The 23,823-nt window shown below is 43.4% G+C and overlaps 1 protein-coding gene across 1 annotated transcript in view; it reads left to right on the forward strand.

Annotated features, from left to right (window-relative positions):
* LOC124594968 (sodium-dependent serotonin transporter) overlaps positions 1 to 23,823 on the forward strand; it is a 487,047-nt gene that overhangs the window by 416,192 nt on the left and 47,032 nt on the right. The gene's annotated exons all lie outside the window — the stretch shown is intronic.

Below are 23,823 nucleotides of genomic sequence, written 5' to 3' on the forward strand. Positions count from 1 at the left end.
GTGGAACGCCGATGCGCCGTAGGACTTCACGAGCGTTGACTTCTCCATCCGGGGATGAACTCGCTAAATTCCGCTTTTCTTCCTAAACTGTCCGAGCCGCGGTAGCACTTGTCTGGTAGCCCACTACGGGGACGATCGTCTAAATAGCCCGCAGATTCGAACTTCGTGATCATTTTATTTACAGCGACGCTTGCTTTACAGTATCGTAAAGCTTCAATAGCGGATTCTCCTTTCTGATAGTAAAGCTTCAGTACTAGTGCCGTTTCTGGTAAAGTCAACATACCGCGACTGCCGGCGCATATGACTCCCTGTCTCACTATAATTCATTTTATGCACGATTCTCATTCAGGGTCACTGACGTGTTGCTGTTTAGCGTCATCTGTTAGCCGGTTTCTGAAGTTGTTTTTGGTTTCAATAAAACTCCATGTCATTTCACGAATGTGTATCAAGATTTACTTTTCTACGTAGATTATTCCGTGAATTAGTACATTTTCAAATGTTAGAAAACTTTTGGGTCGATAAATCTGAAAAGTTCATCGTTGGTTGTTTCGCATTAGGATCTATGTTAGCTTCCATCTTCCTTATCGTTCAGTTATATTGAAAACTGTATGTGTAAAACGAAGACCTGGCAGGGATCACCAGATGAAAGTTGAACGTTTTATTACCTCTTTGCACTGATAATACTACTGTTAAAATGACCAAGTGCTTGTGTTGTATGGCACTCAATCAGGTGTACTGGTTATCCCAAAAACTATTTTGAATCAATTCCTTAGAGCCAGTACACAGCACCCTTCCCCGTCCCGGATATCCGAGCGTGTTAATGCGCCACTTCCGGGACTTGGGGAGGTGAGCCTGCCCTGGACAGAATTCGCACCGCGAATTAGCGATGAGGACTGGTGAGGCGGCAAGCTTGGATGTAGTTTTTAGGCGGTTTCACGCATTCATCTAGGTAAATACCAGGCTGTTACCCACGTTGCACCTCAGATACATGCCACGCAAACATTTATAAGACGTTCCCACGCTTGAACACGAGATGTACTGTAGATGCAGAGAGTTTTTGTGCACGAGTTTCTACAATGGGGTCGGGGATGGTGGCGTCAGAAAGGGCACACAGCTACCAAGTGTTGTTAATACTGCCAAAACCCGTTTAAGACTTCCCACCCCGTAGAAAAACGGGGAAAAACAAGGAAAAAGGAAAAGAACAAGATTAAGAGTGAGTAGACAGCCATAACTAAGCCTGAGCCCCATAACACGTGGAACTCTCTTAGCAGTGATTAAGTAGATTGAATTAATTAGTGTTAATTACAAATTCGGAACTAATATGCAACGGACTGCATGTTGCCCTCTTACTTCCAGCCCGCTAGAAAGTTCATCACATAGTAAGTATAAACCTACTTGTTCTATTTAGATATTGACGTCCTTTCACACTGAAGTGGCAAAAGTCACGGGGTACCTCGCAATACCACGCCGGACCTGGCATGGTGCAGCATCTCGTTCGATGCGATTCAAGTCGGGCGATCTGTATGGCCAATTCATTTGCTCGAATTGTTCAGAACTTTCTTCAAACCTACAGCGAACAGTTGTGGCCCGGTGATATGGCGCATTGTTATCCATAAAGCTCTGTCGTTGTTGGGAACATGACGTTCATGAATGGCTGCAAATGGTCTCCCAAGTAGCTGAACATCCAGAGAGTACACAGTTCATTCCGTGTAAACAGAACCCATTTCCTTGTGGAGACACCACCAGCTTTCACAGTGTCTTGTTGACAACTTTGCACCATAGCTTCGAGAGGTCTGCGCCACACTCGAACCTTACCATCAGCTCTTACCAACTGAAATCGAGACTCATCTGACCAGGCCACAGTTTTCCAGTTGCCAAGGATCCATCCGACACTCTCACGAGCCCAAGGAAGGCGCTGCAGGCGGTGCCGTGCCGTTAGCGAAGACACTCGCATCAGTCGTCACCTGCCCTAACCCATTAACGCCACATTTCACCACACTGTCCTAACGGATACATTCGCGTATGTCCCATGTTGTTTTTTTGCGGTTATTTCATGCAGTGTTGCTTGTATGTTAGCACTGACACTCTACGCTAACGCCGCTGCTCTCGGTCGTTAAGCGAAGGCCGTCGGCCACTGCGTTGTCGGTGGTGAGAGGTAATGCCTGAAAGTAGGTATTCTCGGCGTACGCTTGTCATTGTGGATCTCTCAACATAGAATTCTCTAACGATTTCCTGAATGGAACGTCCCGTGCACCTAGATCCAACTACACTGCCTGATGAAACGTTGTTGTGATGCCTCGTGTAAGGAGAAGAAATGCGTACCATAACGTTTCCGACTTTGATAAAGGTCGGATTGTAGCCTATCGCGATTGCGGTTTATCGTATCGCGACATTGCTGCTCGCGTTGGTCGAGATCCAATGACTGTTAGCAGAATATGGAATCGGTGGGTTCAGGAGTGTAATACGGAACGCCGTGCTGGATCCCAACGGCCTCGTATCACTAGCAGTCGAGATGACAGGCATCTTATCCGAATGACTGTAACGGATCTTGCATCCACGTCTCGATCCCTGAGTCAACAGATGGGGACGTTTGCAAGACAACAAACATCTGCACGAACAGTTCGACGACGTTTGCAGCAGCGTGGACTATCAGCTCGGAGACCATGGCTGCGGTTACCCTTGACGCTGCATCACAAACAGGAGCGCCTGCGATGGCGTACTTAACGACGAACCTGGGTGCACGCTGGCAAAACGTCATTTTTTCGGATGAATCCAGGTTCTGTTTACAGTATCATGATGGTCGCATCAGTGTTTGGCGACATCGCGGTGAACGCAAATTGGAAGCGTTTATTCGTCATCACCATACTAGCGTATCACCCGGCGTTATGTTAGCCGGTGCCATTGGTTACACGTCTCGGTCACCTCTTGTTCGCATTGACGGGACTTTGAACAGTGGACGTTACATTTCAGATGTGTTACGACCCGTGGCTCTACCCTTCATTCGATCCCTGCGAAACCCTACATTTCAGCAGGATAATACACGACCGCGTGTTGCAGGTCCTGTACAGACCTTTCTGGAGACAGAAACTGTTCGACTGCTGCCCTAGCCAGGTCATTCTCCAGATCTCTCACCAATTGAAAACGTCTGGTCAATGGTGGCCGAGCAACTGGCTCATCACAATGCGCCAGTCACTATTCTTGATGAACTGTGTTATCGTGTTGAAGCTGCATGGGCAGCTGTACCTGTACACGCCATCCAAGCTCTGTTTGACTCAACGCCGAGTCGTATCAAGGTCGTTATTACGGCCAGAGGTGGTTGTTCTGGGTACTGATTTCTCAGGGTATACGCACCCAAATTGCGTGAAAATGTAATCACATGTCAGTTCTAGTATAATATACCTGTCCAATGAATACCCGTTTATCATCTGCATTTCTTCAAATGCTTCAAATGGCTCTGAGCACTATGCGACTGAACTTCTGAGGTCATGAGTTGCGTAGAACGTAGAACTAATTACACCTAACTAACCTAAAAACGTCACACACATCCATGCACGAGGCAGGATTCGAACCTGCGACCGGAGCGGTCGCTCGGCTCCAGACTGTAGCGCCTAGAACCCCACAGCAACTCCAGCCGGTTGCATTTCTTCTTGGTGTAGCAATTTTAGTGGCCAGTAGTGTACTATTGCTCGCTCAGAGTCTGTTAATTCTCGTAGTGCGGCCATAATCATGTTGGAAACCCTTTCACATGAATCACTTGAATACAAATGACAGCTCTGCCAATGCACAGACCTTTTGTGCCTTGTGTAAGCGATAGTACTGCCATCTGTGTATGCGCATATCGGTATCCCTTGACCTTTGTCACGACAGTGTATGTGACGCATAGACCAAAGCACTTCTGCTGCAGCGTTCCATGTCACCAACTTTTACTCCAAGGACATTTCGCAGATTGTGAAGATATCGATGTATTGATACACTTGGCGATGGGTCATTTCAGCAAGGCAGATAGAGAAAAGTATGTCTATAAGTTCAGCGAATGTTCGCCCCCGGTAGCTGAGTGGTTGCCGGCACGGTAGCTCAGCGTGTTCGGTCAGGTGGTTTAGCTACCCTCTGTAATAAAAAAACTGAGTGAACGGATCAACGATCAACCTTAACGGATGTCATCGGACGTCCGCCACGAACAAATTCAACGAACAATCTAGAACAAAATGAGATTAAAAAAAATAAAAAGTGGTCAGGGCGACAGAATGTCAATCCTAAGGAGTGGCCGCGCGGTTCTGGCGCTGCAGTCTGGAACCGCGAGACCGCTACGGTCGCAGGTTCGAATCCTGCCTCGGGCATGGATGTGTGTGATGTCCTTAGGTTAGTTAGGTTTAACTAGTTCTAAGTTCTAGGCGACTAATGACCTCAGCAGTTGAGTCCCATAGTGCTCAGAGCCATTTGAACCATTTTTCAATCCTAAGGGCCCGGGTTCGATTCCCGGCTGCGTCGGAGATTTTCTCCACTCATGGACTGGGTGTTGTGTTGTCCTAATCATCATCATCTCATCCCCATCGACGCGCAAGTCGCCGAAGTGGCGTCAAATCGAAAGACTTGCACCCGGCGAACGGTCTACCGGACGGGAGGCCCTAGTCACACGACATTTACATTTAGTGCAGCGAATAATCGCTTGCTGCATGTTAAATGTGCGTAAATGTTGTAAATTTCGTGATGATGAAAGTTTGCGGAAGATGCAGCCACCTTTCAATGTGCAAGGCTTTCGTCAGTTCCCCAGTTAACGACGCACAGAGTGGTAATGAAGCAGGAGGGAAGGGGGGAAAATGAAGGCCAAGACGGCGGCTTATAATCAATCCGGCGCGGCTGCCCGCAGGCGCTGCCAGTGATTTGGGCCTGGCGGCCGGTGCGGACCACGTCCAGCACGCAGATACCGCCGATGACTGATGAGGGCTGCTCTCTGCGCGACGGCGCCGCGATAAAGAGAGTGAGCGTGGCGGCCGCGGAGCAGGCCGGGCTGCGAGCGTTGCTCTCCAACTGGGGCGCGCCGTTTCATCTCGCACGGACACAGGCCACCGACGGCCAGCCTATCTAGATGCGGCCGCAAACAACATGGTGCAGACGACTCTGCTGCTTCTCACACATTTATTTTCTGTTTCGTATTTCTAACAGTGTGTAGGAAATCATGAAGGTATCATTTAGTGTGAAAATGCAGTAATCGCTGTTACGATCAGTGAAAAGTGGATACATTCAATGGTCTGCTCAGTTACACGTTTCCTTGGTCAAAATATAATTTAATCAAGACACAAAGGATTACTGCTATTAGCTGTCACTGGGCACTGATTTAAATCAATGTGTAAAGTTGAAAATTCTGGCAGACCTGGATTCAAACCCGGATATCATACATAGTGTGCAGATACGCAGACCACTGCGCCATCTAGACACAGTGGTCATCGTAACGGTACAGACTACTCTGGCATGCCTCCCATCAACCCAAATTCTCAATTTATCCGTGCACCACTAATGTAGTTCAAGTGGTTCAAGTGGCTCTGAGCACTATGGGACTTACCTTCTGAGGTCATCAGTCCCCTAGAACTTAGAACTACTTAAACCTAACTAACCTAAGGACATCACACACACCCATGCCCGAGGCAGGATCCGAACCTGCGACCGTAGCAGTCACGCGGTTCCAGACTGAAGCGCCTAGAACCGCACGGCCACACCGGCCGGCCTAATGTAGTGCCCCTTGTCCATTACCCTCTTCTTCGGTGTCCAAGTAACGGAAACTAGTCCATGTTAGTTCGTTGCACAACATAACGCAAATGGTTCAAATGGCTCTGAGCACTATGGGACTTAACAGCTGTGGTCATCAGTCCCCTAGTACTTAGAACTACTTAAACCTAACTAACCTAAGAACATCACACACATCCATGCCCGAGGCAGGATTCGAACCTGCGACCGTAGCAGTCGCGCGGTTCCGGACTGCGCGCCTAGAACCGCGAGACCACCGCGGCCGGCAACATAACGCAGAATTATGTTCCAGTTTACAGCAGATTAAGCACGTCTGTATCCTCTCTCCTGTTTTCGTAACCTCTACAGCAGCATTAACGTTAGAAGCGGTTTATCGTAGGTAAATGAGAAACTGAGCATTTCAAACCAATTTAATAAGACTCCTGTATCAGAAAGCACCGTAAAACACTGAGATGTAGACCTACCTTGTTTACCTCAGGTTAGTAGTGGATTACCCATCACATTTTAAGTTCGTGTATCTGTTAGGAGAACGAAAATCTCTGCAGCAGTCGGCATGGATCTCGTACACAAAGATCTTTTGAATTCTGCTCCCTCTGTTCACGTATGAGATACAGGAAGTAGATAGTGTCACCGAAGCTGATGCTTTGTTTCTTGACTTACCGTAAAGTGTACGATTAAATACTGCATTTTAGCTTAGTGAGTTTACGGAGATGTGGAACTAGTTTCAGCGGCAGCTCAAGTGAGTGGTAGTGCTATTAGGATGTCTCTTTTAGTCTTCGCGTAAACACTGCATACCAACTCCGCAATTTTGTGCCCGCGTGATTCTGTATTATGTACGGCAAAAAATTATTGAAGAATGAAGTAAGGCCTGCAATGGAGCGAATTTTTTTTTGCAAGATCTGACGTTCCTCAGCGTGACTGTATGTAATGCAGTATTCTGCATTACCAGGCGGAAAACCTTGCTACTGTTAAGTTATATCAGTCACTGGAAACAGTCATAACAAGTAAAAATACAAGAGTGTGCAAACAGAACAATTTAAAGGCGTAAAACGAGTCGTAATAAATCTAAGAGCCGCGGATTAATTCGATATGTACTCTGGGAATGTAACACACACATAGTAGATAGTGTATGAAACTATGGTTCTTCCCGTTTTGGGATATTTCTTGCCAGTCTGGGATCCATACCGGGTAAAATTAGTAGAGAGCTGTCGGTAAGCCAAACGACTCCTTGTCCTCTTGTATGTAATACTGTACTCCGATGTCCTACGTTTCATCCTTATTTTCTTCTGTGTTTTTAGTATTTTGTTACATTTTATATTTTCTAAAGCTTTTTTTCTTAAGCTTGAACCGTCAATAATTGTATCTTGCTTTCCTTTGAACTAACAGTTCGAAGCTGCCCGTGCATTAGAATATGTGTTACAGTCGTTCCTTTCAACGCCGATATTGCCGAATAAGAGTGTTCCTCATCATAGCTTCAGAGCTCTTACAACTGCTGTATCACGTGCAAATGAAATGGTGATATTTTCGAATGCCCACCCTGCTATCGGACACAGTTTCAGCTTCTAAAGAAAAACAAGATGAGTAATGCTATTTTGTGTACTCTACCAGATAGTAACGTAGTATGCAACCATTTTTATAGCATCAAAAAATTGATGGCTTCTGTGGACATACGAGGAAAGGTATACACCAGTTCATACCGATTTTTCTCGCTTTCGTTAGTACACTCTTTCTAACAGGAGACGTTTCTGTAGGACCAGACTATGTTGCCTTGCCATTTATTGGTCATAATCATTCGCGTATAATATCTTGTGAACCTTTTCATACATAGATCGCACTCCACAGCGATAGTTGTGATGGTACGGATACATAGGGCCATGTGGTGGCGTTTTTGGATATCAGTACTAAGTCACCTTTGTTTTTCTCTCGTCGAGACACCGATCCCATACGGGCTATTATGAATATCAGGCATCCATAATCTCAATATTTCTCACTAGCATTAGTCAACTGATGTGATCTGGATACTTACGTTCTTTCTTTGTTTTCATATAAAGGACGGCAGCACGAATAATCACAGTTCTGAGCCTCGGCAGGGCGTTATGGAATGCTGAAAAACATGAATATACGGGCAACTGGACGTGACTATCCACAGAAAGTCTAGATACAGTGTTTCAACAAGCTAAATTAAGTGAGGATTCGAGAAATCTCAACTCATCGCTCCAGGAGACCTCGAAGACAAGATTAGACAAGTTATAGAGCATAAAAAACTAAACTCCGCCCGAACAGGCCATGAAGGCTCAATGGTATCAACCGGCTGCCATATCGTCCTCAGCCCACAGGCGTCACTGGATGGGAATATGGAGGGTCGTGTGGTCAGTTCGCCGTTCTCCCAGCCGTACGTCAGTTTACGAGACCAGAAGTTACAGAGCATACAGAGACTTCTTAGGAGTCATCTTTCCCGCACTCTGTAGGCGATTTGAACTGCAAGGAACGCTAGTACGTGGTGCAATGCGGAGTATCCTCTGCCTCGCACTTCGTCATGATTTGTAAAATATGGGTATGAACATGCTTCATCCCAACATTTAAACCTCGATCAATTTATTAGTACGCTCAGGCCATTCATAGCTATCGGGGGTATGCTCATACTGCAAATGGCTCTAAGCACTATGGGACTTAACATCTGAGGTCACCAGTCCCCTAGACTTAGATCTACTTAAACGTAACTAACCTAAAGACATCACACACATCGACGCCCGAGTCAGGATTCGAACCTGCGACCGTAGCAGCCGCTTGGTTCCAGACTAAAGCGCCTAGAACCGCTCAGCCACAGCGGCCGCTGGTACTGCATTTCGTGTTTGTATTATACAAGGAAGGTTCAATAAGTAAGGGAATAACAGCTCTCACCATCGTATTGTCACTCCGTGCGAATTAAATTCCGCATCTGGACAGAAGAACTTTTGATCCGATACCGCCGTTAAAGACGCCAAGTAGTTCCTACGACTGAACTCTTGATTCCTTTTCAGTTGTTTCGACAGGTTGGTTAAGAGATGCGACAAATGATAGACAGACCTGGTGATTGTGTGCAAAAGAAATATATTGTACTGTCATATTAATTTTGTGTATCTATTTTCATTCCTACATACACCTTTTTTCGCAGATGACTTGTGGCCTTACTTTTTGAACCACTCTCGTACACTGCTGTTATTTGGACGTGTCTGCCGAGCATTCATTGTCTGATCATGCTGATTTACGGGAACTATTTGCAGCTATACTCGTATTTGTGGGTTTCGTCACATTGGTACTATAGGCAGAGTGTGATTATTGAACCTACACGGAGTAGCATAATTCATAGTAAAATCTGACAAGGGTGAAACTATACCATAATAGAAAAAGAAAGGTAACAGTAAACTTCCATCCGCAAATTAATTCTTTGCGGGTTAATTACGAATGTGTAGTTAAGAGGAGTAACTGACCACTAATTTTGTCATGTTGTTTATAATGTCTTCAGTCCGAATACTAGTTTCATGCAGTTTGATGCATCTCTACACGTTACTCGGTCCTACTCAAGACATTTTATCTTTCATAACTACTGCAACCTTCATCCATTTGAACCTGCATACTGTGTTCATCCCTTGGTCTCCCTCTACAATTTTTATGCCTCCGCACTTCCCTCCATTACCGAACTGAAGGTCCCTTCATTTCTCAGGACGCGCCTCATCAACTATCATCCTGATTTTAGTAAACTTCAGATATAAATTTCTATTTTCCTCATTTCTATTCAGTACCTGCTCAGTAGTTTCTCTATTTACCCACCTAATCTTCAGCATTCTACAGTAACACCACATTTCAAAAGCTTCTATACTCTTGTTGTTGAACTGCTTATGGTCTACGTTTCACTTTCATACAAGGCAACACTCTAGACAAATACTTTCAGAAAAGTCTTCCTAATATTTAATTTCATTTTTGATGTTAACAAGTCCCTATTTTTCAGAAAGAAAGTTTCGTGCTAGAGCCAGTCTGCATTTCATATCCAATCTTCTTCGGCCATCATTACTTATTTTGCTGCCAAAATAATAAAACTCGTTTATTATTTTAGTGTATAGTTTCCTGATATAATTCCCTCAGTATCACCTGATTTAATTCTGCTACATTATATTACCCTTGTTTTGCCTTTCTTGAACTTCATCTTATATTCTCATTTCGAGACACTGTCCGTTCCGTCCAACTGCTCTTCCAAGCTCTGCTATTTCTGACAGAATTATAATGTCATCGACAAACCTCAAAATTTTTATTTCTTCACCCTGAACTTTAATTCCTTTCCTGAATTATTCTTTGGTCTCCTTTCCTGCTTGTTCATTGTAGATACTGAATAACGTCAGAGGTAGGCCACAATCCTGTCTCAAATCCTTCTGAACTACTACTTTCTTTCATGTCCTTCGAGTCTTATACGAGGAAGTGCAGCCCGGTAACCTACATCCATATGATTACTCTCCAATTCACAATTAAGTGCCTGGCAGTTGGTTCATCGAACCTCCATGAAGCTATTTCTCTGGCATTCCAGTCTCGCCGTACCCACGGCACTCTTTCCTCTTTTCGTGATAATATGAAACGAACCGCCCTTCTCTGAACTTTTTCTACGTCCTCCCTCACTCCTATGTGACGCAGATCGCACATCACACAGTAATACTCCAGAGAACGGCGGACAGGGGTAGTGTAAGCAGTCTCTTCTGTAGATTTGTTGCATTTTCTAAGCAATCTGCCAATAGCCTTTCGCTCCATACATTTTGTGCCTTCTACCTTCAGAATTTCAGAAAGTGCATTCCATTTAGCATTGTCGAAAGCTTCCTCTAAATCGAAATACGCTATACACGTAAGTCTGATTTACTTAATCTGTCTTCTAAGAGAAGTCGTAGTGTCAGTATTGCCTCGCGTGTTCCCATATTTCTCCGGAATGCCAACTGAATCCCCCCGAGGTTCGCTTCTGTCAGTTTTTCCGTTTTCTTCTAAATAATTCGTGTTACTGTTTTGAAAGCGTGACTTATTGAACTGATAGTTTGGTAGTATTCTCGTCTGTCAGCACCTGCCTTCTGTGAAATTAGAATTATTACATTCTTTTTGAAGTCTGATATTATTTCGCATATCTCACATTTATGTATTGCCGTAGTATAAATACATTTGATATGTAAATTTTTACGTCAATGGCCCAACTAAATGGACCCAAATTTCACACTAACGGAACGTTCGCTAATGTGGCAGATACATTGTGGGACATCGGTACATTTTTCTGCTGGTATAAGACAACGTCTAGTGCTCCAGTATGGTTCTCGACTGATACATCGACGAGGGCTTGCATCTTCAACTTCAAGAATACGGAACCTCAGTCCTCTGGATTTTCCTGTCTACATTCACCTCGAATTTGAAATGTGCACCGCTACTGATGAAGCAGTTGAAGAACAGGAACAGCAGGTCACATAGTCCTGACAAGACTTACGAGACGATTCGACTGTTTTTTAATAAATTCGTAAGAGTACATTATGGCCTCCAAATCTGAGAACGACACGAGGTACAATTTATTGAACGGGTCGAGTGTACAGTGAATGTTAACATGGAACGCGCTGAAGGATACAGTAATTCTTGTTAATGGTACGCCATGGGGGACAGTATGAGACCAGTCATGTGGGAACTTAATCGAAAAACTTATAAATACATTTGTATTATGAAAAACTTCTCTCAGAGGCCGCTACTAGTCAAAAAATATGTTGACTTACTAAGTCATTTAATGAAGTAACGCGTTTCTAGAGAATGACCTCATCTCTAGGGTATAATGGCAGTACAAAAACAGTTAACGAAAGTACTCATAGAAATTAAAGTTGACTTGTGCTGTCGTCATCCAGCGGTGAAGGAGAATCTAATTTGAAAGAATATTTGCTTAATTTGTTAATCCGCTGTTAATACACAAAAGACTTTCAAGTAATGACTTATTTTGTTCATATGAAATGTCTGTCTTCTTGCTGTGTGTTCAGTTGCCTCCAGTGCTATTGCTTCTATGTCAACCACTGTTCACAAACTTGCAAGTGACAGTTAAAATACATCACTATCAGCTATACAGTGCAGTAGAAATAAGATGGCGGTCAAACCACAAATGTTTCGATTTAAGTATCGATACGTCGATCCTCGTGTTATCACTCGCTTGCAATGTGTTCTGTAAATCTCCCCATTGCATCTCTGATGTCGGTTGACAAAATACAGTATATTATAATAAGAGAAGCTTTGCCAATTTGATTTTAAAATGAAAGTACAAAAACTATTTTATTTTAAAGAATTACAACGACAGTGCTGTTGATACCTGGGGTTTTACATATTCTTTATTCTATTTTACCGTCATGAATTGAAGTTGATGAAGAAGTATGAGTTCATGAAATCAGCAATTTCGTTTTTCTAGTTTTGGCCGTGGATGAGTATTTTTATTTCTTCCAAGATGTCCATTTTCCTGCTTTGCTCTAAAGTATGCAATTCTCTATAATCGCCGTCTATTGCAATACTGTGTTCTGTTGCGTTTATAATCTTCGCTGCAGTTGTCTTGTTAGCTCCTTCAAGTCTAAAACAGACAGTATCTTTTTCAAAACGGATTTTAAAATTTCTACGCATTTGGTCACTGTGAAATTTGTTGCAATGACCGGATGTTACTTTATAAATTCATGATTTACTCAGTTTCCCAGCTAGTCTTTGGATGTCATGAACCAGATACTCCATAGGTTGTTGGTGGTGGTAAGAGTGATCTGAAATGTATGTTTTTACAAATAGCTTGACTAATTTTCTCGAAATTACATCTAAATAGGGCACAGACTTAGATTTCTATGTGTTGTTCTAGATAGTGGTCAAGATAGTTATGTGTTGTGAAAGTGCATTTATTTCATGTTCACAATAGCCATTGCTGTGTGCAATGGATTTGATTATGTTCACTTCTGTCTCATAGTCAATAAAACTAAATAGAGGTCCTGTACTCTGTTTAAGAACACTTTGAATTCAGCTTCTTTATATGGGCAGATGTGTGCAGGATTTATCAGTGGCAGTATATGTATTTGTTGGTTTTCTGTGTATAATGACATTCAGGGTCTGATTTGTGTTAGTTATTGTAATGTATCTCTGGTGAAGTGGATGTTTTTGTGTAAACTATTAAATGCACAAAACAAAGTTTATATATCTTTTTCAGTTCATTATATACCATGAGTGTGTCATCTACGCATGCGTGGTAGCGCAGTTTTCTTGGCTATGATGTAACTGTTGTTCAAAAGTTTATTTTCAGTATGATTAATGAAAATGTCTGCAATGATCCTCCAGAGTGGTTTACTTATTGCTAGACCTACATCCTGTCTATACATTTTGCCACTGAATGAGAATAGTTCAGCTATTTCCCTGTGGAATTTCTCTGGTATTTCAAAGAAATATATTTAATTGTATCCAGGGATTCCTTGACAGATATGCTGCTGCATAAGTTTATTGTATTGAGGAAAATAAGTTTCACAGTAATTGAGACGTCAAGTTATTTGAAGCCTAGAGTAGGTTGGTAACCATATTTTACTGAAATATATGTTTGAAATTTATATCGAATTTTTAAAGTTGAACGCAGCTTTTTCATAAATTCGTAACCTAAATGGTTCATAGCATTTACAATGACTCTGACGGAAACAGTAGTTTTGTGGATTTTTGGTTGAACCTGAACTTCGGAGCTGTTGGGTTTATTATTCTTAAATTACAAATTTATTCCCTTGCTAATAAGATACATGTTTATTCATTACCTTCTTTAGTTTATTGTTGAACTTCTGAATGGCATAGTGTGAGATATGCAGTGCGTTGCTTTATTAAGTAACTGAAATAAGTCAACAAATTTTGTCACCGTTAGCATTCCCTGTAAAACGTTGAAACTGTCATGATCGATTAACATTTTTATTCACGAGGGCAATATTTTATATTGAAGCCAGCAGTAGCTTATGATCACGTAACACAGTTATCTCGGAAATGATGCATTTGTAGACCTATGTTTACTATAACGTTTTTGATTCAGTTATCGTTTAATAACTGATGACGGTCGAAGTAGACAGGATATAAAATGAAGACTGGCAATGGCAAGGAAAGCGTTTCTGAAGAAGAGAAATTTGTTAACATCGAGTATAGATTTAAGCGTGAGGCAGTTTTTCTGAAAGTATTTGTATGGAGTGTAGCCATGTATGGAAGTGAAACGTGGACGATAAATAGTTTAGACCTGAAGATAATATAAGCTTTCGAAATGTGGTGCTACAGAAGAATGCTGAAGATTAGATGAGTAGATCACACAACTAATGATGAGGTATTGAATAGAATTGGGGTGAAGAGAAATTTGTGGCACAACTTGACTAGAAGAAGAGATCGGTTGGTAGGACATGTTCTGAGGCATCAAGGGATCACCAATTTAGTATTGGAGGGCAGCGTGGAGGGTAAAAATCGTAAAGGGAGACCAAGAGAGGAATAAACTAAGCAGATTCAGAAGGATGTAGGTTGCAGTAGATACTGGGAGATAAAGAAGCTTGCACAGGATAGAGTAGCATGGAGAGCTGCACCAAACCAGTCTATGGACTGAAGATCACCACAACAACAAGAACAACAAAATCGTTTAATTTCATCAGTGTCAGATTCTGCTATTTATTATTACGTCCCCTACATACCTTTTGCTCATTTACTGTAGTGAACGCAGCGACAATACGAGATTCGTATTCTCCGTATAATGAGCCACTTGGAGAGCTTTAAGCTCGTTGTCGGCCCCGACTTCCGCGGACGACTCTCTTCTGTGCCGGTGTAGCCCGCTTGCCGCGCCTGCCCCCTCGCGCCAGCTCAGTTCCGTGTTGACACAGTGTCCGCAGCAAATACCACGACTGCGCGCCCCGTGCTGCGCCCGGCGCAGCCGCTGCGTGTCGCGAGCGCTAACACTTGTCGCCGGAGCTCGCCACCCCGCCTGCATTATTCATGCTGCCTCCGCCGCCGCCGCTGCCGCCTTCGCACCGCCCTCGAGTGGATTGAGAGCATCCCCCGCAGCGCGGCGCCACTGGCACAGGCCTCACACCTAAACACGTGCCGCTCCTTCGCCTTTCCCATGCCTAATAGCTTTTATGACTGCGGTTCGTGGCACTAAAATTTACTTCTACATCCGATCCACCCTTTCCAGCTACTTCTCTACATAGTCGGCGCTCGGACGGAGACATCTGTCGTAGCATTGTACCAACTTTCCAATACCCTCGTTCTAGAAGGCAGCCGCCTGTGCTTTACCCAATTCTCTACGCTGCTCCGCAACTTGTTGTCTGAGCCAAAATGTTGTCTTCGTAGCCAGCGGTTCACTTGAACAGAGATGAAAATCGGAGCGACCTACGTCTGGGCTGGAGGTGGGAGATCAAACACGTCTCATCGAAAACGCTGCAGGAGCGTCTTCATTGTCCCTGCAGGGAGAAACCGAGCATTGTCATAAAGAAGTAAATGTATGACAGTTAAGTGGTGTTGCATGAAATCAGGCGAAATCTCTCACAAGCACTCATAACACTGTGCCCTCAGAACTGAAAAGAGCGATTTGACGCGATCGACGGGAATACTAGAGACATTGTATACCAACATATCTGTGCAATGCTTCAACGGATTTTCACTGTGGTTTCCATCTCGCGATCGACTCCAGAAAACCCTCGTGGATGTACTTGATTACCCCGTAGTTCACAGTTAAGTGGTTGGCGAAGGTTTCATACAATCACTTTCAGTCTATTTCTCTATCAGTCCAATCCCAAACAGCACATGCGGACAACGAACCCCTAAATCCTTCTGTGCGAGCTCTGGCGTCTCTTATTTTATCATGATCATCATTCATTCCCAGGTAAATGGAAGTCAACATATTTGGTGACTGTGATCTTGTGAAATGACCACTCGCTACGAAAAAGCCTTTGTTTTAATGATTTCCTTTCTCACTTATCATATCTGTGACACTGTCTCCCACAATTCATGATAATACGAAACGGGCTGCTCTTCTATGAACTTTCTCGATGTTCTCTGTCAATATTATAAAGTAGGGATCTTTTACCACACAGTAGTACTTCAGAAGGTACAGACAAGCGTAGTGTAGGCACTCTCTTTACTAAATTTGTGCATCTTTTAAGTGTTCTGCCAGTAAAACACAGTCTTTGGTTCAATTTCCTCACAACATTTTCTATGTGATAGTCCCCAATTTAACCTGTTCGTAATCGTAATCTCTACGTGTTTAGTTGAATCTACGACGTTTCAAACTGTGAGATTTATCATTTAACTGCAATTTAATTGATTTTTTATTAATCGTATATAGGATCTCGCACTCATTGTTGAGGGCCAAATTACACTTTTCGCACCATGCAGATATCTGATCTAAAGCATTTTATAATTCTTTTTCACCTTCTAAGACTTTACTAGGCGCTAAGCTATAGCACCGTCAACAAAAAATCTATGCGTATCATTCGAATGGTCTTCTAAATCGCTGACATGGATTAACAACAGCAGAGTGTCTATAACGCTCCCTTTTGCAGCCCCAGATATAACTTCGGTTTCACTAGTTGACTGACTGTCAATTACTAAGAATTGTCAAATTAGTTTTTACTAAATAGGGTCGTTCAATAATTTTTGCAACACATTTTTATTTCAATGCACTATTGCTTTAACTAAGATTTAAATACGCCCAATTTTTCTCCAATTTTGTTCTTATAAAGCCCTTCTTTCCAACATAAGTTTCTTTCAGTTGTATGGCCTAACGTCACCTTAAAGTGAGAGCTCATGTCTCACTATCGTGCTATCTTACTGGCTCAATAACTTCCCCGTCATCGCTCTAGTGCTTCCCGCTGTGTCCATCCTTCGTTGGGCCAGATACATGGAAGCCGGAACGTGTCAGATCTGAGCTGCAGGGCGGATGAACAAAAGCAGTCCACCCAAGTCGTTTGTTCTGCACTCTGGCGCGCAGGCTTGTGTGTGGCCTTGTGTTATCGAGGAAATGATGAAGTACGTTTGCATTTCTGAAGGCACGAACACGCTCTAATCGATTCTCCGGTTTCCTGAGAATTTCACAACAGACATCACAGTTAATCACTAGAGCATGAGGGACAGCATCGAACAGAAGGAACCTTTCAAAATCCCAGAAAATTGTTGCTAGAAGTTTAGCAGCTGACATCACAATTTTGGGACACCACAGAAAACCTAAATCAGTTTGGCCGGAAGCAGATTTGAATTCGATTCCTTCTGAACGCAAATATAATGTGGAAACCACTACTTCGCCAACCAGCAATAATATCACCAACTCGTTCCTTATTCATGATTTAAATGAGATTCAATAGTTCTACATACATTTAAACAACTTGCAATTCCTTAATTCTTTTGTTTAGACTTGCAATAGTGGAAAACATAATTCCCGCACTCAGCGATATATTTTTTCAGAAAATTAGCCAAAGAAAACTGTCGGCCCAGATGTACATGGATGGAAGAACCAAGTCAACCTGTAGGGGCACGACATTACCTCACCTTTGTTGTGGTAATTCTGTCCTTTCCCAGTCAACACCCTACTCTCTCCATGCATGAATGTGTGTGTGTGTGTGTGTGTGTGTGTGTGTGTCTCCAAATGTGCGGTAAAATGATTAGCTTGCACTAGTTAGATCTAACAATGATTTCACATTTCACGCAGTGGGTTATCTACCGGCCACGAGAATTTGGTTCTGCATACTTTCCCCAAATCACTAACAATGTATGATGATATAGTTCCTTTCTCCTCTGAATGTAAAAATATTTTGTTCACACCGACCTACATAGGCAGAAACGATCATAAAGTAAGAGAAATCAGAGCTCGCATGGAAAGATATAGGTGTCCGTTTTTTCTCCTCGCTGTTCGAGAGTAGAATAATAGAGAATTATTGTGAAGGTGGTTCGATGAATCTTCTGCCGACACTCAAGTATGGTTTGCAGAGAATCCAGATAGATTTAAATATAGAACATGTCCAATAGTTTTCTCATCCTTTCCCAACTAAGCTAGTGCTGTGTCCCTAATGATCTCACAGTGTACAAGACAACAAATTCTGACCTTTCGTCTTTCTAACTATTGCAATAGGTACGTAAGGTTTTGAGTCTCTATCACAAGTTGCAGCTTCTGGTCATTCTTTAGTAGCGTCACCGGGGGCAGTAAGACAACAGCCACTCTCAGAATTCTGATAATCATTAACTATGATTCATTAAACTCTTTAGTCAATATGATTTTTGTATTCTACTGACCAATTGCAAGTCAGAGGATGATGAAACCGAGCCACTAGCAAATCAAATTATAAACTGTAATCATGGATAAAAAAAAATAGCGCTACTCATTCGCTTCGAGGCTCCTAATATTCTGAAGCGTATTAATATTTATAAATACTTTTATGTTGGTGCACGTAGTGACTGAATAATTTTGAACTCTTTCGAACTCATTTTTGACTCAATTTTGCATAGTTTATTTATCTTTCCTTCTGAATTAAGCAATAAAATTAAAAGGCTGAATCCGTGATGGTAGTATCATCTGCGCATAGGTCTAAGGTGCCCCTCCCCCCAGTGCCTCAACCTCATGTACAAGTATTATCTGGGAGAGAGGGATGATCCTACGTGCTCAATTATTTGTTGCATGTATTCCAATCCCAGTCTTCCCCTACAATTTTGGCACTCTACAGCTCCCTATAGTACCATGGAAGTTATTCCCTGATGTCTTACCAGATGTCCTACAACATTGTCTCTTCTCCTTGTCAGTGTTTTCCATGTACTGCTTTCCTCGTCATTTCTGCGGAGAGCTTCAACATTCTTCTGCAGCACCACATCTCAAATGCTTCGATTCTGTTCTGTTCCGATATTCCCACAGCCCTTGTTTCACTACCATACAATGCTGTGCTCCAAACGTACATTCTCAGAAATTTCTTCCTCAAATTAAGGCTTCTGCTCGATACTGGCCAGGAGTGCCCTTTTTGCCAGTGCTAGTCTCCTCTTATGGCCTTGCTACGCCCGTCACGGGTTATTTTGCTGCCTAGGGAGCAGATTTCCTTAATTTCCTGTACTTCGTGATTCCCAGTTCCGTTGTTCTCGTTTCTGCTGCTTCTCAGTACTTTCGTCTCTCTTCGATTTACTCTCCATTCCATATTCTGTACACATTAGATTGTTCATTCCATTCAACACATCCTCTAATTCTTCTTTTCCACTGAGGATAGCAATGTTATCAGTATATTTTATCACTGATATCGTTTCACCTTGAATTTTAATCCCACTGTTGAACCTTCCTTTTATTTCCATCATCATTCCTTACATGTATAGATTGACCAGTAGGGTCGGAAGACGACATCTCTGTGTTATACTCTTTTTAATCGGAGCATTTCGTATTTGGTCTTCCATTCTTATTGTTTCCTCTTGATTCTTGGACATATTGTATAGTGTTTGGCTTTCTCTATAGCTGAACCCCATTTTTCCCAGAATTTCGAACATCTTGCACCATTTTATACTGTCGAAAGCTTCCTGCAGGTCGACAAGCCCTATGAATGTATCTTGATTTTTCTTCAGTCTTCCTTCCATTATGAAATGCAACGTCAGAACTGCTGCTCTATTGCCTTTAAGTTTCCTAAAGCCAAAGTGTTCACCACCTAACAGATCATTAATTTTCTTTTTCATTCTTCTGTATATCATGCTTCTCAGCAGCTTGGATGCATTAGCTCTTAAGCTGATTAGTGATAATTCTCGCTCTACCGGGTTTTGCTCTCTTCAAAATTGTGTGGTTGATGTTTTTCTGAAACTCAGATGGTATATCACCAATTTGATACATTCTACACGCAAACGTCACTAGTCGTTTTGTTGCCACTTCCCCAATGATTTTACTAATTCCGATGAAATCTGTCCCGTCAGCCTTCTATAATCATGTTTCTTCCAAAGCTCTTTTAAATTCTGATTATAATACTGGATCCCTAACTCTTCCTTGTCGACTCCTCTTTCTCTTTCTAGTATGTCATCAAGCAAGTCCACCCTCTCATAGAGACGTTCGGTGTACTCTTTCCACTTATTCACCCTCTCCTCTGCATTTAATAGTGGAATTACCATTGCACTCTTAGTGCCATCACCTTCACTTTTAATTTCATTGAAGGTTGTTTCGACTTTTCTATATACCGAGTCAGTCCTTCCAACAATCATATCTCTTTCGATTTCTTCAAATTTTCTGCAGCCATTTCGCCATAGCTTCCCTGCACTTCCTGTTTATTCCTACGTGACTTGTGTTTCAGTATTGCAGAATTTCCTTGAACAATTGCGTACTTCCTTCTTTCATCGATTAACTGAAGTATTTTTTCTGTTACCCATGGTTTCTTCGCAGTTACTTTCTTTGTACCGGTACCTATACTTTTCTTTACAATTTGAGTAATTGTACTTTTTAGAGATGTCCATTCCCCTTCAACTAAACTGGCTACAGAGCTATTTATTATCGTGTCCATTGCCATAGAGAACTTCATCGCTTCATTTCTTAGAAGTTCCGTATTCCACTTCTTCGCGCACTGATTCTTCCTTACTAATCTCTTAAACTTCAGCCTACTCTTCATCATTACTAAATTGTGATCTGAGTCTATATTTGCTCCTGGATAGGCCTTACAATCCAATATCTGGTTTCGCAATCTCTGCGTGACCATGGTACAATCTAACTGGAATCCTTCCATAACTGCCGGTCTTTTCAAAGTATATTGCCTCTTCTTTTGATTCTTGAATAGAGTATTCGTTATTATTAACTCAAATTTGTCGCCGAACTCAATTAGTTTTTCTCCTTTCTCATTCCTACTACTAGGCCGGCCGCGGTGGCCGTGTGGTTCTGGCGCTGCAGTCCGGAACCGCGAGGCTGCTACGGTCGCAGGTTCGAATCCTGCCTCGGGCATGGGTGTGTGTGATGTCCTTAGGTTAGTTAGGTTTAAGTAGTTCTAAGTTCTAGGGGACTTATGACCTAAGATGTTGAGTCCCATAGTGCTCAGAGCCATTTGAGCCATTCCTACTACTAAGCCCATATTCTCCCATAACTCTTTCTCTACTTCTTCCCATACAATCGCACTCCAGCCACCATGACTATTCTGTTTTCTCCTCCCTATACGCACTGAGTTACGCATTCAATATCCTCATATGCTTGCTCTATATCTTCATCTTATGCTTGCTACGTCGGCACTTATACCTGAAAAATCGTTGTCACAGTTGATTTGCTGTCGATTCTGATGAGAACAACCATATCATTGAACTGTTCATAGTAGCTTACTCTCTACCCTACCTTCCTATTTGTAAGGGATCCTACTTATGTTATACCATTTTCTGCTGCTGTTGGTATTACCCTACACTCGTCTGACTAAAAATCCTTGTCTTCTTTCCATTTCACCTCACTGATGCCCACTATATCTAGATGGAACCTTAGCATTTCCCTTTTCAGGTTTTCTGGTTTCCCTACCACTTTCAAACTTCTGACATTCTACGCCCCGATTCGTAGAACGTAAATATTTCGTTCGTTATTCAATCTTTCTCTCATGGTCACCTTTCCCTTCGCAGTCCCCCCCAGAATCCGAATCGGGAACTACTCTGGAATCTTTTTCCAATGTAGAGATCATCATGACGCTTTTTAAATTACAGGACACATGTCCTGTGGATACATATTATGTGCTTTTATCCAGTGGTTCCTGTTGCCTTCTGCACTCTCATGACGTTGATTATTGCTGATTCCTCCGCCTTATAGGGGTGGTTTTCCACTTCAAGGGCAAAAGAGCTCCCTGGAACTCGATCTTATGCCAGAAGTGTTTGGTCACCATTTTTGATGATTTTTATTAAAATTTTAAGTAGTGGCACGTTTTTTACCTGGGACCGAGGTCGTTTCGGTCACCAGTCAAAGACTCTAACCCCCTTTTTTTCTTCACTTGGTTAGTCATTGTTCTCGGCATCTGGTCTGAACGTTAGTCACATTATACCCCTTCAAGTTCATCGTTGAATACAGTCTCTTTTTATTACATAGAGCAGCCAGCCCTCTGACCGAACACGCTGAACTACCGTGCCGGCATTCTAGACGACGGCGTGTTGAGCCAGCGATGCTCTCACGCTCTCACTCTCCACTGTCTGGGCAACGCATATGACTCTGTAGCGCAACTTTACTCTAGCCCAGGAAAGGTTCAGTTAATGAAAGGACTAAGCCACAATTCTCAAATATGATTGACTTTATTACAATATAACTCTCTCAGCAGGTTTCATTCCTTGGTACTCACTACAAAAAAAAGCACAGAGTATAATATTTTAAGACAAATTTTCTCATAAAAACATTACTCTAATTAAATATAGAAATCTCAAAAGCAAATGCAAGCTGACAAGTAAATGACTTTAGAGTTAACTTCTGTAATACACTCCTGGAAATGGAAAAAAGAACACATTGACACCGGTGTGTCAGATCCACCATACTTGCTCCGGACACTGCGAGAGGGCTGTACAAGCAATGATCACACGCACGGCACAGCGGACACACCAGGAACCGCGGTGTTGGCCGTCGAATGGCGCTAGCTGCGCAGCATTTGTGCACCGCCGCCGTCAGTGTCAGCCAGTTTGCCGTGGCATACGGAGCTCCATCGCAGTCTTTAACACTGGTAGCATGCCGCGACAGCGTGGACGTGAACCGTATGTGCAGTTGACGGACTTTGAGCGAGGGCGTATAGTGGTCATGCGGGAGGCCGGGTGGAGGTACCGCCGAATTGCTCAACACGTGGGGCGTGAGGTCTCCACAGTACATCGATGTTGTCGCCAGTGGTCGGCGGAAGGTGCACGTGCCCGTCGACCTGGGACCGGACCGCAGCGACGCACGGATGCACGCCAAGACCGTAGGATCCTACGCAGTGCCGTAGGGGACCGCACCGCCACTTCCCAGCAAATTAGGGACACTGTTGCTCCTGGGGTATCGGCGAGGACCATTCGCAACTGTCTCCATGAAGCTGGGCTACGGTCCCGCACACCGTTAGGCCGTCTTCTGCTCACGCCCCAACATCGTGCAGCCCGCCTCCAGTGGTGTCGCGACAGGCGTGAATGGAGGGACGAATGGAGACGTGTCGTCTTCAGCGATGAGAGTCGCTTCTGCCTTGGTGCCAATGATGGTCGTATGCGTGTTTGGCGCCGTGCAGGTGAGCGCCACAATCAGGACTGCATACGACCGAGGCACACAGGGCCAACACCCGGCATCATGGTGTGGGGAGCGATCTCCTACACTGGCCGTACACCACTGGTGATCGTCGAGGGGACACTGAATAGTGCACGGTACATCCAAACCGTCATCGAACCCATCGTTCTACCATTCCTATACCGGCAAGGGAACTTGCTGTTCCAACAGGACAATGCACGTCCGCATGTATCCAGTGCCACCCAACGTGCTCTAGAAGGTGTAAGTCAACTACCCTGGCCAGCAAGATCTCCGGATCTGTCCCCCATTGAGCATGTTTGGGACTGGATGAAGCGTCGTCTCACGCGGTCTGCACGTCCAGCACGAACGCTGGTCCAACTGAGGCGCCAGGTGGAAATGGCATGGCAAGCCATTCCACAGGACTACATCCAGCATCTCTACGATCATCTCCATGGGAGAATAGCAGCCTGCATTGCTGCGAAAGGTGGATATACACTGTACTAGTGCCGACATTGTGCATGCTCTGTTGCCTGTGTCTATGTGCCTGTGGTTCTGTCAGTGTGATCATGTGATGTATCTGACCCCAGGAATGTGTCAATAAAGTTTCCCCTTCCTGGGACAATGAATTCACGGTGTTCTTATTTCAATTTCCAGGAGTGTAGTTCAACACAGGATCATTAAACAACATGAAACAAACTCGTGGTTTTAAAATTAAGCCACCACTCAGGAAACTACAAATGCATCAAGAGATAATGGTTATAACTGGAGGCGTATACTCAAAGCAGGATTACAAATCTTTCCTTTCATTACACATGAACTGCCGCTCTTGGTACGAGCCCTTTTACTCTCCAACCATCAACAGGCCCTGCTCGCCCGTGGCCTCAGGCGGG

Source organism: Schistocerca americana, chromosome 1 (assembly GCF_021461395.2).
Source record: "Schistocerca americana isolate TAMUIC-IGC-003095 chromosome 1, iqSchAmer2.1, whole genome shotgun sequence".
NCBI lineage: Eukaryota > Metazoa > Arthropoda > Insecta > Orthoptera > Acrididae > Schistocerca > Schistocerca americana.